This window comes from Eretmochelys imbricata, chromosome 1, assembly GCF_965152235.1.
Source record: "Eretmochelys imbricata isolate rEreImb1 chromosome 1, rEreImb1.hap1, whole genome shotgun sequence".
Classification (NCBI taxonomy): domain Eukaryota; kingdom Metazoa; phylum Chordata; order Testudines; family Cheloniidae; genus Eretmochelys; species Eretmochelys imbricata.
In genome coordinates this window covers 56,866,987-56,882,956 of record NC_135572.1, presented here as the reverse complement: position 1 = coordinate 56,882,956, position 15,970 = coordinate 56,866,987, and the positions used below count along the sequence as shown (strand labels likewise).

At 44.6% G+C, this 15,970-nt stretch overlaps 1 protein-coding gene and 1 pseudogene across 1 annotated transcript in view; one reads left to right on the top strand and one right to left on the bottom strand.

The window, feature by feature from the left end:
* Positions 1 to 15,970, bottom strand: part of ATP7B (ATPase copper transporting beta) — an 88,971-nt gene that overhangs the window by 62,345 nt on the left and 10,656 nt on the right. The window lies entirely within an intron of this gene.
* On the top strand, positions 1,573 to 1,692 carry LOC144259761 (5S ribosomal RNA; annotated as a pseudogene).

The window sequence follows — 15,970 nt, the reverse complement described above, 5'->3', positions numbered from 1 at the left end:
ACTTGTGGCACCTTAGAGACTAACCAATTTATTTGAGCATAAGCTTTCGTGAGCTACAGCTCACTTCATCTGAGCTGTAGCTCACGAAAGCTTATGCTCAAATAAATTGGTTAGTCTCTAAGGTGCCACAAGTACTCCTTTTCTTTTTGGTAATATTTAAGTTTTCGCTTTGTAACTATAAAAAAAATGTTTGCTCTGAAACTGTGAACCCAGTCAGGAGGGATCGTCTCCTGTCCATCACGAAGGCCTATCAAGACTAAATGGACCATTATGGGATATCACAATACAAAGACTGTTAATTGCCCCTTACTCCCATGAAGAAGCTATGTGCAAAGAGGCTCATCCCATCAGCTTGAATTCTGGAAGAACAAAATAAAAGTAGAGGTCAATAAATTTTTCATCTCTTTTGCTGTTTGGACTCTCACAGCTATGAAACAAAAGCAGAGATCCCCAGGGTCCACCTGGGATAGCCCTAAACGACATTCAGAGCTGGCAGATTACTATATCTCTGTCACCTTTTGAAACCATAGAACGTAACTCATTTGTGTATATATTCTTGCCTGCTTTAACCTTGCAATAACTCTCCCATTTCTTTTCTTGGTTAATAAATCCTTAGTTAGTTTACTGTAGGATTGGCTACAAGCGTTGTGCTTGTGGGAGATTAATGTAGAAGTTGACTTGGGGCAAGTGACTGGTCTCTTGGGAATGGGAACAACCAAATATTTGGTGTATAACCACCATCACTTGCCTGGGTGACAAGAAAGATAGATTGGAATGCCGAAGTGGATTGTCTGTGACGCCATAGTAAGACTGTTATAGTGTGTTAGGAGTAACATTTGTTGTTGGGGTGGTGAAACTTAATTATAGAACACAGCCAGTTCGGGAATCTCTGCCCTGCTTCTTGACAGTCTGCCCTCGGTCGACAGCCTCTTCAGAGAGCGTGACAACAACTTGTGTGTGTTGTCTTGTTTTGAATAGGTAAATGAAATATAGGGTGTGACACTGCACCCCATATTCTTCACAATGATACGATTATGGCACAATTATGATGTATTTTGTACAAGATGGGTTATGTTGGGTGATAACAGAGCCGATATCAGTGTGATATACAGCACCGATATCTTTGTTTCAAAAGACAGCCGTAACACCACCTTGCAGTTGCATTGTGAACGCTCTTTCTAAAATATAACAAGCCAATATGCTGGAACAAATCCAGCAGAACTAGATGCATGTAAAAGCAAGATTAAGACAAACTGATTTTAACTCTTGCTTCTTACTATCTTATGCTGCCAACTATTGGAAATAAACTCTATGCATGTAACAAGAGAAGTTAATAGCAGCAATGTGATTTTTCCAAGTTCTGTTCTATATAGGATCTTAACACATTCATTGCCATTGTGTCTCAGCACTTCCAGCAGTGCATTAAGTGATGTGACTTGCATCTGTCACTAGCATGGGCCAAATCATCCTCTCTATCTCCATGAGTGGAAAAGAAGAAAAACTTCACAGAAACTCATTCTATCACCACAGTATCTGAGCACCTTCCACATAAAGTCAATAGCAGTTGCAATGTCATAGTGCCCTAACCAGACCAAATGCCCTCGATCCCGTGCGATCTCGGAAGGTAAACCGTCCCGGGCCTGGCTAGTACTTGGATGGTTGACCTCCTGGGAATCCCAGGTGCTGTAGGCACTGATTTAGCTGGGGTTGGTTCTGCTTTGAGCAGGGGTTTGGACTAGACGATCTCCCGAGGTCTCTTCCAAACCTAACGTTCTATGATTCTATGAGTGGATATCATGGAGTCTCTGGCATTTCTTCCTTTTCGAGGTAAAGCTCTGCTTAGGGAAGGGTATTTGCTTTTGATGCTTAATTTCTTTTCTGTAGACGTTTATTGAGGAAAAGTGTGTGCTATTGCTCCGAGTATCATTCTTAGGGGCAGAAAGCCTCCCACTCCGAGTTATGCAACCCACCCACCGAGGTGGATCAGGGACAGCCCATTGCAGTGTTGCTCTGAAAGGGAGCATAGGCCAGAAGGCAACACAGAGTTACCAAGCCTCCATAAGGATGGCTCTTGCTTTGCCAGATTTCTCCCCCCATGCTCTCTTGATCTATGGTTCAAATCCACTGCCAATTCTGCCAGATTTCAGAGTAACAGCCGTGTTAGTCTGTATTCACAAAAAGAAAAGGAGTACTTGCGGCACCTTAGAGACTAACCAATTTATTTGAGCATGAGCTTTCGTGAGCTACAGCTCACTTCATCGGATGCATACCGTGGAAACTGCAGAAGACATTATATACACACAGAGACCATGAAACAATACCTCCTCCCACCCCACTGTCCTGCTGGTAATAGCTTATCCAAAGTGACCACTCTCCCTACAATGTGCATGATGACCAAGATGGGCCATTTCCAGCACAAATCCAGGTTTTCCCATGTAAATAAATGGACACAAATCAGATGTCAAGAATTATAACATTCATAAACCAGTCGGAGAACACTTCAATCTCTCTGGTCACGCAATCACAGACATGAAGGTCGCTATCTTAAAACAAAAAACTTCAAATCCAGACTCCAGCGAGAAACTGCTGAATTGGAATTCATTTGCAAATTGGATACTATTAATTTAGGCTTAAATAGAGACTGGGAGTGGCTAAGTCATTATTCAAGGTAGCCTATTTCCCCTTGTTTTTTCCTACCCCCCCACCCCCCAGACGTTCTGGTTTAACTTGGATTTAAACTTGGAGAGTGGTCAGTTTGGATGAGCTATTACCAGCAGGAGAGTGTGTGTGTGTGTGTGTGCGCGCGTGTGCGCGCGTGTGTGCGCGTGTGTCCCTGGGGAAAAAAAGGGGAGGGGGTGAGAAAACCTGGATTTGTGCTGGAAATGGCCCACCTTGATTACCATGCACATTGTAGGGAGAGTGGTCACTTTGGATGAGCTATTACCAGCAGGAGAGTGAGTTTGTGTGTGTATGGGGATGGAGGGTGAGAAAACCTGGATTTGTGCTGGAAATGGCCCAACTTGATGATCACTTTGGATAAGCTATTACCAGCAGGACAGTGGGGTGGGAGGAGGTATTGTTTCATATTCTCTGTGTGTATATAAAGTCTGCTGCAGTTTCCACGGTACGCATCCGATGAAGTGAGCTGTAACTCACGAAAGCTCATGCTCAAATAAACTGGTTAGTCTCTAAGGTGCCACAAGTTACTCCTTTTCTTTTTGCGAATTCTGCCAGAGCAGCTAGTAGCAGGGAGCCCTCTGATGGAACAGTGCGAAGGACACTGCAGAAGTGCAACTGTATAGAGTTTGCAAAAAGAAAAGGAGTACTTGTGGCACCTTAGAGAGGTACTGTTTCATATTCTCTGTGTATATATAAAGTCTGCTGCAGTTTCCACGGTATGCATCTGATGAAGTGAGCTGTAGCTCACGAAAGCTCATGCTCAAATAAATTGGTTAGTCTCTAAGGTGCCACAAGTACTCCTTTTCTTTTTGCGAATACAGACTAACACGGCTGTTACTCTGAAACCTGTATAGAGTTTATAGTCTCTAGAAGAATAACCCATGTGAGAACAATTGAGCCATAGGACATTAGCTGTTTAAGTCACATACTTGTGACACAAGAGCCCTGCAGATGCCAACTGGCCGAGGACACACCATACCATAACTCATCAGGTCTTACACACTCCTGGCCACAGCTCACTGTTGTCATAAACTGTATCTAAAAGATGTCACGTAAGGCGTTGTATGCAAACTGGTAACACACTGGCCATTAATATTATTGTGTGATGTATGTGGTCATTGAATCACAGTCTCAGTGCTCTGAATGAAGTCAGTCAGGACTCTAGTGCAGCGTCTCCCCCCCACAGGGCACACTCACCAGGGCAAGAAGCCTCTTCGGCTTCAGCGCTTCCTGGTTCTGAACTCAGTGCATTCAGCACCCCTGTTGACACCGGGAGCTTCCTGCAGTGAGTCCACCTAGATGGACCACCTGGGGAAGCCTTAAACCCAAGAGTGCAAGTAGGGCAGTACCCGCCAGTACACAGTACGGGCAAGAAATTTTTAGCAGGTAAAGGGTACCAGAAAGACTTGGCGCTAACCCCGCCGCTACCTGAGGGGGTGGGTGCGGCTGCGCTCTGCTACTTAAAGGAGCAGAACATGGCTAACCCGGGAGCGCATTCATTCTTTATTTGGCTTTAACAGCACAATACATATGCTAACAAACTTAAACATAGGCTTTGTTTAAGTTTGTTAGCATATGTATTACGCTGTTACGTTGATCAGGAGTCCTCAAGAGGGAAGTGGGGGGATGGAAGGTGTTTAAACAATGTTTTTGATTCGGTTTCTCCCCATTGGTCTGAATTATCCATGACATCCATACTATATCACATCAAGTCCAAAACATTAGAGGAATGCCTCTGCTTGCACTGACCAGAGAATTTTTGGATTGTGATGTCAGCCCAGTTCTGCAGCCTGATAGGAATCAGGAGTTGTCCCCAGTGTACATAGAATTCTTCTTTGCAGCCAAACTAGTCTAACATGCATTTTGTTAACTGGAACTGGAGCAGCAAAACAAAGAAAACAAGTGCCTAGTTTTCCAGCTTTGTGGATGAGAGAATTATAAGTGAAGATTATAATGCCGGACAATGATGGCCTTAAACCAGCTGCCTCAGGAATCTGCCAAGAATTTTGCTGAAAAATATAAGGAGGACTTGTGGCACCTTAGAGACTAACCAATTTATTTGAGCATGAGCTTTCGTGAGCTACATGAAAGCTCATGCTCAAATAAATTGGTTAGTCTCTAAGGTGCCACAAGTCCTCCTTTTCTTTTTGCGAATACAGACTAACACGGCTGTTACTCTGAAAGCTGAAAAATATGTTCCACATCTTCGCAACGGAACTAAGACTTTCCAGACACCTGCCCACCTTTATTCGAATGAAGCTCCTTCTGATCGGACAGCTCAGGCATTGTCAGTTTTGTCCAGAACAACTGACAAACTTGGAACCTAATCCTGTAAACCCTAAATCATTTGATCAATCCCATTGAAGACAATGGGACCATTTGCAGGACTACAGACTACTTCTGTGGACTAGTAAGAGTTTAAGAAGGCTGTTCCTATAAAAAGGAAAAGGAGTACTTGTGGCACCTTAAAGACTAACAAATTTATTTGAGCATAAGCTTTTGTAAGCTACAGCTCACTGAAGTACAGTGAGTACAGCGAATACAGACTAAGACAGCTGCTACTCTGAAACTGTTCCTATAAAAGAAATTGAATCCCCCATTGAAATGCAATGTTTGGGTACAACACCATAAAGCAGTTTAGGACACAGTTCTACTTAAAATTGGTCTTTTAATAAGTCATACATATGCTGAAATGGCTCCTCACCCAACTCCCATATAAACAGACTGAATACTACATATTTTGGGGGAAGTGAGTAGTTAAGCGTGTTGATGTGTGCGCGTGCACATGCCATCAGGGTCTGCATCCCTACCCCTACCACTCCACACCAGGGGACAGTAAGGACAATCACAGCTTCACATATACACATCAGCTCTGGCTCTCACAGGTCAGTGTGTATAACTAAAATGGACATGAATATTCCTTCCCCTTCTTTAAGAAAAGTTCCATACATTTCTTAAGGTTTTAATGTATTTGCTTTTAATTTGCACAGAATTTATGAAGCGTTTTCATTACCCAAAGCTCCTGATTGGAAAATAATTCATCTTAATAGTTCCCAATATATTGCTGCAGAATGCCTGGCAGTAGTGATAGCATGCACTTACTTGTTATTGTACTCTGTGACAACACAGGATCAGTGACAAACAGTATAATAGTTATAAAATTTACAGCAAGCATGACAAAATTAAGAGGTGCATTGTCAGTGTTATATTCACAGATATGCACCACCTCTTAACAGGCCCGCAAACTGCAGGGCCAGGTAAACCAGTGGTTCTCCAACTTATTTGATCACGCCCCCATTCTTTGGGCCTGTAGTAGTTTAAGCCACCCTGCCACACGTATATATACTGATTTTAAAAAACCCAACATTCAACTCTCACTCAATGTTAAGAACAGTAAGGCATTGATTCAAACAGAGCCAGCAATCCATTTAATAAGAGCAAAAGCAAAACTGCGATTGTGGTTGTTACTAACAATTAAATGTGTACATCGTATCCTAGCCAACAGATTAACATACAGATGGCAACGACTTATAATGTAAGCTTAACAGAAATCCATCAAAATGCACAGTGCCATCAAAGGACCTGATATGTCTGGTGAAATCAGTCCCCGTCACCCCTGTGTTTCTGCCCCACCAAGCACTGTCTAAATTTCCCAAAAAAGACAGTGCACTGGATGGCGGCAAGTTGCACACTGGGATACCTATCCATGACGCACTGCACTGTGCATCAAAACAACCACTTCCTGGTGAGTATGTGCAGCACCACTGCGAAGAGCCAAGAATGCACAATCGCAAGCAATATATAGATGCTTTAATGCCAACATAACTTGCATCAGTAAAAGTTTGAAGTGTATACATGTCCTTAGCCTCAAATATCTCCATTGGCTTCAGTTCAACTTACTTCAGATTTACTCTGGTTCAGCTAGAAGTAGAATCGGTCTCTAAATAAGCCTGACTAAAAAAAAATTATTTTTACCAGCATTTACTGTGTTCAGTAACTTAACATAATCACAACATTCTAGCAAAAACCACACCACCAAAATTTCTTCCTAAATACACAGCTCTCATTTTACACATCAACTTCTCTGTCCTTGGTTTTGGATTGTTCTGTACTGTCCCAGTGGGGGCCTTAAACTACAAGCCCTTTGGAGCAAAGAGCTTGTTAAATGGCACAGTTTGCTTTCTGCACGATGCTATGTATACTCATTATGCTATGTATCTAACAATTCTACAATAAGCTGCTGTAATGCACAGTCAAAAGAGATATATTAAAAACAAAACAAAAAAAACCCTTAGTGTACTCAGATGATCTAAAACTCCTCCTGTTACATACAGTCCCAAGCATTTTGGAAGCAAGAGTGCATCCGTGTAGAAATGCCTAAGTTCACAGTATTGTAATGCACATGGCGAGCAAAGAAAGCTCTCAACTGTACAACCAAGTATTAAAGGCCACATGACTGTCAGATGAATATACTTGCATGCAATTACTCCAATTTCTCTGTGTTTGATTACTGACCAGTGGCTTTATCTTATCAAGTCATTTGCATGCATTGAATTTAGGAACTAAAAAATACACATTTTTCTCCAGAGTCTTAGGCCGCAATCCTGCAAAGAGTTCCATGGGCATAGGTGCTGGAATTAGGGGTGCTGCCGCACCCCCTGGCTTGAAGTGGTTTCTATCATATACAGAGTTTACAGTTTGGTTCAATGGCTCTCAGCACCCCACTATAAAAAAAACTGCTCCAGCACCCCCGGCCATGGATCCCTGTGCCCATGCAGATCCCCACTGGTTTCAATGGGCTTCAAATGGATCTAACTGCATGGAATTCATTTCAGGATGAGGGCTTTAAATAACCAGTACTCTATCAACTGTGTGCACGCACGGCCATGCAGCAATCTTGTCAAAAACAGTTCCACTCACGTCTTTTCTGTGCAGCCCCATCAGGGACATGGTGTGGCCCTTTAAGACCCTGAACTGCTCTCCCCAGCCGTGGCCCATCTCCTTGCTGTGGGAGGAGTGGAAGCGTTTCTAGTCTCAGGGACACGCTCAGTCTGGCTGGGAGGAGACAAGGCACCTGAATACCCCTTGTACAGGAGTTCAGGTGAAGGCCTGGATGGGCTGTGGTACCACCCCAGGACAGTGGAGACTCCGGAGCTGCGGCCTGATAGTGCCATAGCACTGCCGCACGCCGCCCAGCAGTTGGTTTCCACTCAGCGGTTGCTGCTGCCAATGGGAGCTGCAGCCTGGGCCCCATCCTGAGCGCGTCCAGCTTGGGGCTCTGAAATCCCTGGCCTGGGGGAGGTGCAGTCAGACACCACACCCCACCATCCACACACGGACTCCTGGCCAGGCTGCTAGGGCTGCCTACTACAGAGCTAATCGCTTTCCTCTAGGACCCCACAAATGGCAGTGATGGAAACTAATGTATGATACTGAGGGGCACCTTAGGGCAGCTCTCTGTACACACATGCGCACACTCCTACTCCCGGTGCACACCCCTTTCACACTCCCTCCCCCTTATGCACACCCCCTCACATGCAGGCCAGATTAGTACAGTAAGAAGACTTCAAAAAAAAAAAAAAAGTGTAAGCTTGCCCCAGGACACAAATGTAGTGTTCGATAGCATTTGTAGCCCACTTAGTACAAAGGAAATTTAGAGGGAATATTGTTAGTAACTGAGGCCTACCTAAAGGTCAGCTATAATGAGGAAGGAATGCTTCAACCTCCCACAGCATTTAGTCTACAGTATCTTCAAAATTCCGATGCAAAATTTTATATTAAGAGGGTGGGAGCCAGCATAATTCCTCTGGCATCTTAGCCACCCAAGGTTTCCAGAGACAAGCCTTCTAAGAAGAATGAGGAGTACTTGTTGCACCTTAGAGACTAACACATTTATTTGAGCATAAGCATAAGCTTTCGTGATTAGTAAGGTGGATTAGTATGTTGTTCAGAGGTGTGTTGGAAATATTCCTTTAGTCGGAGATGTTGAAAATAGGATTCTAGGTCACCACAGAACTGTATCATGTTCGTGGGGGTGGAGGGGCAGAAGGAGAGGCCCCGAGATAGCCCAGCAGAAGCAGCTGTCCTAAGAGTATAGTTGGATAGGTTAACAGTATTGCTGGGTGGGTTCAGGGAACCATTGCTGTGGCCCCTTGTGGCATGTAGTAGTTTAGTGTCCTTTTTCTTTTGTAGAGAAGCAAAGTGTGTGTTGTAAATGGCTTGTCTAGTTTTAGAAAAGTCCAGCTACGAGGAAGTTTGTGTCCGACTCAAGGAATATTTCCAACACACCTCTGAACAACATACTAATCCACAGAGACCTCCCTACCAATACTACAAAAAGAAGGATTCTAGGTGGACTTCTCCTGAAGGTCGAGACAGCAGACTGGACTTCTACATAGAGTGCTTCCGCCGACGAGCATGGGCTGAAATTGTGGAAAAGCAGCATCACTTGCCCCACCACCTCAGCCGTGCAGAACACAATGCCATCCACAGCCTCAGAAACAACTCTGACATCATAATCAAAAAGGCTGACAAAGGAGGTGCTGTTGTCATCATGAATAGGTCGGAATATAAACAAGAGGCTGCTCGGCAGCTCTCCAACACCACTTTCTACAAGCCATTACCCTCTGATCTCACTGAGAGTTACCAAAAGAAACTACAGCATTTGCTCAAGAAACTCCCTGAAAAAGCACAAGATCAAATCCGCACAGATACACCCCTGGAACCCTGACCTGGGATATTCTATCCATAAACCTGGAAATCCTGGGGGCCCCATTATCTCAGGCATTGGCACACTGACAGCAGGATTGTCTGGCTATATAGACTCCCTCCTCAGGCCCTACGCTACCAGCACTCCCAGCTATCTTCGAGACACCACTGACTTCCTGAGGAAACTACAATCCATCGGTGATCTTCCTGATAACACCATCCTGGCCACTATGGATGTAGAAGCCCTCTACACCAACATTCCACACAAAGATGGACTACAAGCTGTCAAGAACACTAACCCTGATAATGTCACGGCTAACCTGGTGGCTGAACTTTGTGACTTTGTCCTTACCCATAACTATTTTACATTTGGGGACAATGTATATCTTCAGATCAGCGGCACTGCTATGGGTACCCGCATGGCCCCACAGTATGCCAACATTTTTATGGCTGACTTAGAACAACGCTTCCTCAGCTCTCGTCCCCTAACGCCCCTACTCTACTTGCGCTATATTGATGACAGCATCATCTGGACCCATGGAAAAGAAGCCCTTGAGGAATCCCACCATGATTTCAACAATTTCCATCCCACCATTAACCTCAGCCTGGTCCAGTCCACACACTTGGATACTACAGTGCTAATAAACAATGGTCACATAAACACCACTCTATACCGGAAACCTACTGACCGCTATTCCTACCTATATGCCTCCAGCTTTCACCCTGACCACACCACATGATCCATCGTCTACAGCCAAGCTCTGCGATACAACCGCATTTGCTCCAACCCCTCAGACAGAGACAGACACCTACAAGATCTCTATCAAGCATTCTTGCAACTACAATATTGTAGCCAGACAGCCAGCCCCCTCCCCCCCCCCCTCAGACCAGCATTGCTGGAAACACAGGAGGAAGCCGGAACAGGGCACTTGACATATATTCCAGCACAGCCTTTGAAGCTGTGAAAGCACAGGTGTGCTGCTACAATGTGCCTCTGGGAGCAGATACAACGATTAAGCTCACAGCAGGCAGAGGCCCTGTGACAGACGTGGCTCTTAGCCCCTACTAAATAGCGTGATGCACACACACCAACATCCTAGGTGGGAAAATATTTACCCTGATAAAAGAAGTGTCCAGTAGTCGACACTTATTGTTTCTCTCCCTTGCAAGTGTAAGCTACTCTTGCGAAAGCTGGCGTCACCCAGACAGACCAGCCTCAATTTGGCATAAGAAAGGAGAAAGAGAATAAAGGAGTACAGAGGTATAAGTAGGGGACCTACAGCACCATGATTTGAGTGCTTTTCACTATCTATCTGCTGGTCAGATAAGTGACAGCCTCCCAAGGCTTCTGCAGCTAAGAGGGTCCCTACGCCTTGTCCCTTATTCGTCTTTCCGCGGAATTGAGTGACCGATCCTGGCTTGGCACCGCTGGAATCGAGAGATGCAAGGAGGGTAAGAAGCACCCACACCTGATCTCCTATCTTTAGTGTACACATATTTTGAAATAGAGCTCTATACTTTGTTTTCTTCCTTTGGGATTGTGGCTTCAGTTTTGTAACTTTGTGTGTGTGTGTGTGTGTGTGTAACATCTCTACATTTAAATAAGTAGGCACTAGCAATTTTGTAACCATATGATTAGAATCTAGCTTAATAAATTTTGGTAACCATTTGTGCATAAGCCTGACTTGTTTTCTCTGGTTTACTGTAAAGCAGCCAACACAATTAAAGAACCTCAGCCGTTTTGGCTCTAAAGCCTGGCCATTAGGTGAGAGTACTAAGAGCCTAGCGTTGAGTTGTGCTGCCTCCACGGGGCAAACTCTTGGGGCACCTGTCAGTGAATCCTGGCTGCCCGCTGCGAAGGAGCTCTGAGCTCTAGCAGTTAAAGTCACGGGTGTGGAGAGGCTCTTAGTGCTGCCATTGGGGCACCTGTCAGTCAGTATTGACTGCCCGCTGCGAAGGAGCTCTGAGCTCTAGCAGTTAAAGTCACGGGTGGTTAGGACCTTGGGGCATCTGTCAGCCTAGCCCGGGCTGCCCGCCGCGAAGGGACAGTGCGTCCTAGCGGTTAAAGTCACGGATAGTATAAACGGGCATAGCTGGCACCTCACCAAACATCCTTGGCCGTCGGCTAACAAATATCCACCTGCGGAAGTGAAGAAACAGATTGATAGAGCCAGAAGAGTTCCCAGAAGTCACCTACTACAGGACAGGCCTAACAAAGAAAATAACAGAACGCCACTAGCCGTCACCTTCAGCCCCCAACTAAAACCCCTCCAACGCATCATTAAGGATCTACAACCTATCCTGAAGAATGACCCAACACACTCACAAATCTTGGGAGACAGGCCAGTCCTTGCCTACAGACAGCCCCCCAACCTGAAGCAACTCACCAGCAACCACATACCACACAACAGAATCACTAACCCAGGAACCTATCCTTGCAACAAAGCCCGTTGCCAACTGTGCCCACATCTATTCAGGGGACACCATCACAGGACCTAATAACATCAGCCACACTATCAGAGGCTCGTTCACCTGCACATCCACCAATGTGATATATGCCATCGTGTGCCAGCAATGCCCCTCTGCCATGTACATTGGTCAAACTGGACAGTCTCTACGTAAAAGAATAAATGGACACAAATCAGATGTCAAGAATTATAACATTCATAAACCAGTCGGAGAACACTTCAATCTCTCTGGTCACGTGATTACAGACATGAAAGTTGCATTACAAACAGAAAGACTTCAAATCCAGACTCCAGCAAGAGACTGTTGAATTGGAATTCATTTGCAAATTGGATACAATTAACTTAGGCTTGAATAGAGACTGGGAGTGGCTAAGTCATTATGCAAGGTAACCTATTTCCCCTTGTTTTTTCCTACCATCTCCCCCCCCCCCGGACATTCTTGTTAAACCCTGGATTTGTGCTGTAAATGGCCCACCTTGATTATCATACACAATGTAAGGAGAGCGATCACTTTAGATAAGCTATTACCAGCAGGAGAGTGGGGTGGGGGGAGAGAAAACCTTTTGTAGTGGTAAACACCCATTTTTTCATTGTTTGTGTGTATAAAAAGATCTTCTGTACTTTCCACAGTATGCATCCGATGAAGTGAGCTGTAGGTCACGAAAGCTTATGCTCAAATAAATTAGTCAGTCTCTGAGGTGCCACAAGTACTCCTTTTCTTTATGTGAAATACAGTGCTTTCAGTCCCTAGGGCTGCCAACCCTGCAGCTTTCACAGAGGCTGAAGTCACAAGACAAATAATTTGTGATTTAAAATAAAAAAAAAAATCAGCAGAATGTTTAACACAGTGGTGGAAAAAAACCCGTCCTTTTATATCAGATGCAATTTTAGTGCTGTCACAGGAGGGACTGTAGAAACAAAATCATTAGCAGTTCTCTGAACTGATAGAACAATACAAGTTTTATGTGGCATCATTGCTGATCAACTGGGAGATATCTGCATTATTATAATAATAGATACTATGTGTAATTCGGTGTCCTTGTTCCATTTTGTATTGCTACCTGACTGGAAGCATAGGATTAAATCAAAGGAGGCTGTAACGGGGCTGGTAAGGAACCAAGCAGGACAGATGACACAGATGAGAAAACAGAGGTGGTGCCACAAGGACTCCGCCTTGTTTTTGCGGATACAGGCTAACACTCTGAAACAGATAAGACAGCTTCAAAGGAGTTAAGATAAGAATGGCTGGTCCATCAACTGGGGGGAGATCTAGGAGGCTCCATCCAGGCCTCTTAAACCTCAAAGACCCTGGAAAAGGGAGCAGGTGTGGGTTAGGCTTTCCAGCATGTCTTTGAAAGCTGACAGGCTGCTAAGATTTACTTAGCGATAGAGGGAGCATGCTGTAAAAAGTGCAGGCTGTTTTCTCCCAACCCAGGTGGAGAATAAGATGTCCTGCCTTGAGCTATTGAAAGCTAGGTTAAAGCACAGGTAAGGAAATGCATGTATGACTCTTGTTTTATAAGCTGGCCCTGTACCCTTTGTACCATTGGGTGAAAGACTAAATAATGCTTGGTTTTGAATAAATTGTTTGAGTCACTTGCATCAAGTGCTGTCACAGGTTCCTAAAGAGAAATTCCTGCAGGGTCCAAACTCCAGTTGGCCCAACTGAAGTAGTCCCGGTTAGTTCCCAGCACCTCCTGAACGTCACTGAACAGCTGATTGTGGCAGGTGGGAGGCGCTGGGAGGGAGGAGCTGAACCACAGGGCTGCTAGCAGGTGCTGAGCACCCGCTATTTTTTTTCCCGTGGGTGCTCCAGGGCTGGAGTGCCCACGGAGTAAGTGCCTATGACCAGTTCCCCAGACATGACATCTTTTTTGGTCCTCCGATCTCTGTCCGGGCAGACTTGACATATGAACAAGCGTCCAGGAAGTATGGTATTGCCACCCTTACTTCTGTGCTGCTTCTGGTGGCGGTGCTGCCCTCAGACCTGGGCAGCAGGCCGGGCGCCCAACTCTGAAGGCAGCACCGCCGCTAGCAGCAGTGCAGAAGTAAGGGTGGTAGAAAGAAACTGTACAATAGAAATTGTACCCCTCACCCTTCCAGATCCCCCTCCCTCTTCCCCAGCAGTGTCCTCTATTTGAGAACTTGAAATATCGCAACCCTAATTATGCAAGAATAGATTATGTGTGTTGAAGCATTACCTCTAGTTCAGATCATGTGTGAGCAACACGTTCTGGTCTCTAAGCCAAACTTCACAAGATAAGCCAAGCGTTAACAGGAAAAAAAGCTTTGTACTTTCATGAAAATCTTAAGAATGAAATATAAAATGCAAAATTGCATTTACATTTTTATTTATTTTATCAATTACCGATGTGCCTGTTTTCATGGGCTTTAGGCAACTCCCAAAATTTAACCACACACACACACACACACAGTTAACTCTCCACATTATCAGGTGAGGGACAGGACTGAAAGGTCTTCCCAGTAAGGGGAGATACTGGGTGTGCTACTCACTAGGCCACCTGGCCCTCTGAAACATAAGCTAGTGCAGAATGCAATTTGCCTGTTGAGCAATTAATCACACAGGGAGCCAGTAATACTCCAGTGCCATAGCCCTAGCTACCACTGCTATCTGATCTTCGAAAAGCAGCCCTAGTTCTAATAAACCTGGGCCACAAGTGGCAGATACACTTCATTGGTCAGGAGTGCAGATATCCTCACTAACTCTTCCAGTTGCTTTCTACAACCCTCCAACATCCCTTCCTCCATCTGTCAAAGTTTGACTCAGACTCACAATTTATCAGACCACTCTGTTTTATTAGCAAAGCTGCTCTGCTAATACATTTAGAAGTGAGCCCCCCGAGTGGGGCTTGTGTCTTTTAATTTATACAGTTTTTTGGAGAACAAGTTACAGAGAAGTTACAGACAAAAGAAGAAAAAGATTTTAGTCACCACCCTTTGAGATCCCTGAGACCAGTCACGTATCTTCAATTACCTGCCACCCTTAACAATCTCCTTTAACAGCTTCCAGTTAAGTTAACTAATTGCCCTTCACACCTTCCATTCTGATGCCTGCTTCTTAGATGTGCTGGCTCTATCTTAATTGCTTCTCCATTCAAAAGCTAACTGTCCCTATGCGTGCTCCCTCAGCTACTTTGTAACATTTTGGCATGCCCTCTCATATACAATGTATCCAGCATGTCCCCTTATACAACGTTATACTTATACAATGTTATACTTCCACAATCCCCCGTTTTTGGTCAAGGCTACGCCCATGACCAATGACTTACTGGATTCCACACATCAATTGTTCTTTATTACTTTCACTGGTGACATTTAACAACATTAGATTAGCACTCTGGTTAGGGGTAACCTGATGGATGGTGTGTTTTGTGCAGTTTTGGATACAACAAGAAATCAGTTGAAAACACACAAAGATTATTAGAATTCCAAATAGGATAGTCAGGATTCCTTGAAACAACCAGTTTCCCAGACTAGAGAAATTGAATAAGTTACTTATCCATTTCCATGAGGAACTTGGTTCTTCGTGGGGAAGGTATGCAATTTGCTCCAGATGGCTAGCACGATTTATTACCTCATTAGTATTATCAGGTATGTATACACAGCATTCTGTTCCAATTAGAGCACAGGTCCCTCCTTTGGCTGCCAGTATTATATTTAATGCCCGACGGTTTTGGAGGGCCACTTGTCGACTGCTCCTGCTTCTTTGGCTAGAGCTTTTAAGCTCTCTCCTGTTTCATTGGCCATGATCTCAACCACCGCTTGTAACCTTAAAAGCCTTTTTGCATGGTGGATTACCCCCCCTACTGGGACTAAAGAAATGCCAACAGCTTCTTCCCAAGTTCGGGGGCTTATGTTATCCACATACCATTTAGCATCTGGCAAGTCCCTCCTTTTTCGCCTGAAATTACGGAACCGATTTCATGGGAGGGATTGAAGCACCTGGAATTGTGGGAAAAGCTGAGCAGGATAACAGATACCTGACCAATTTGCTGGTAACACAGTGTAAGCATTTTCCCCACAAACCCAATGATGTCCCATTAAAGCTGGGAAGGGTTGACTGCAACCCTTTGACATGTAAGAATTTACGAATA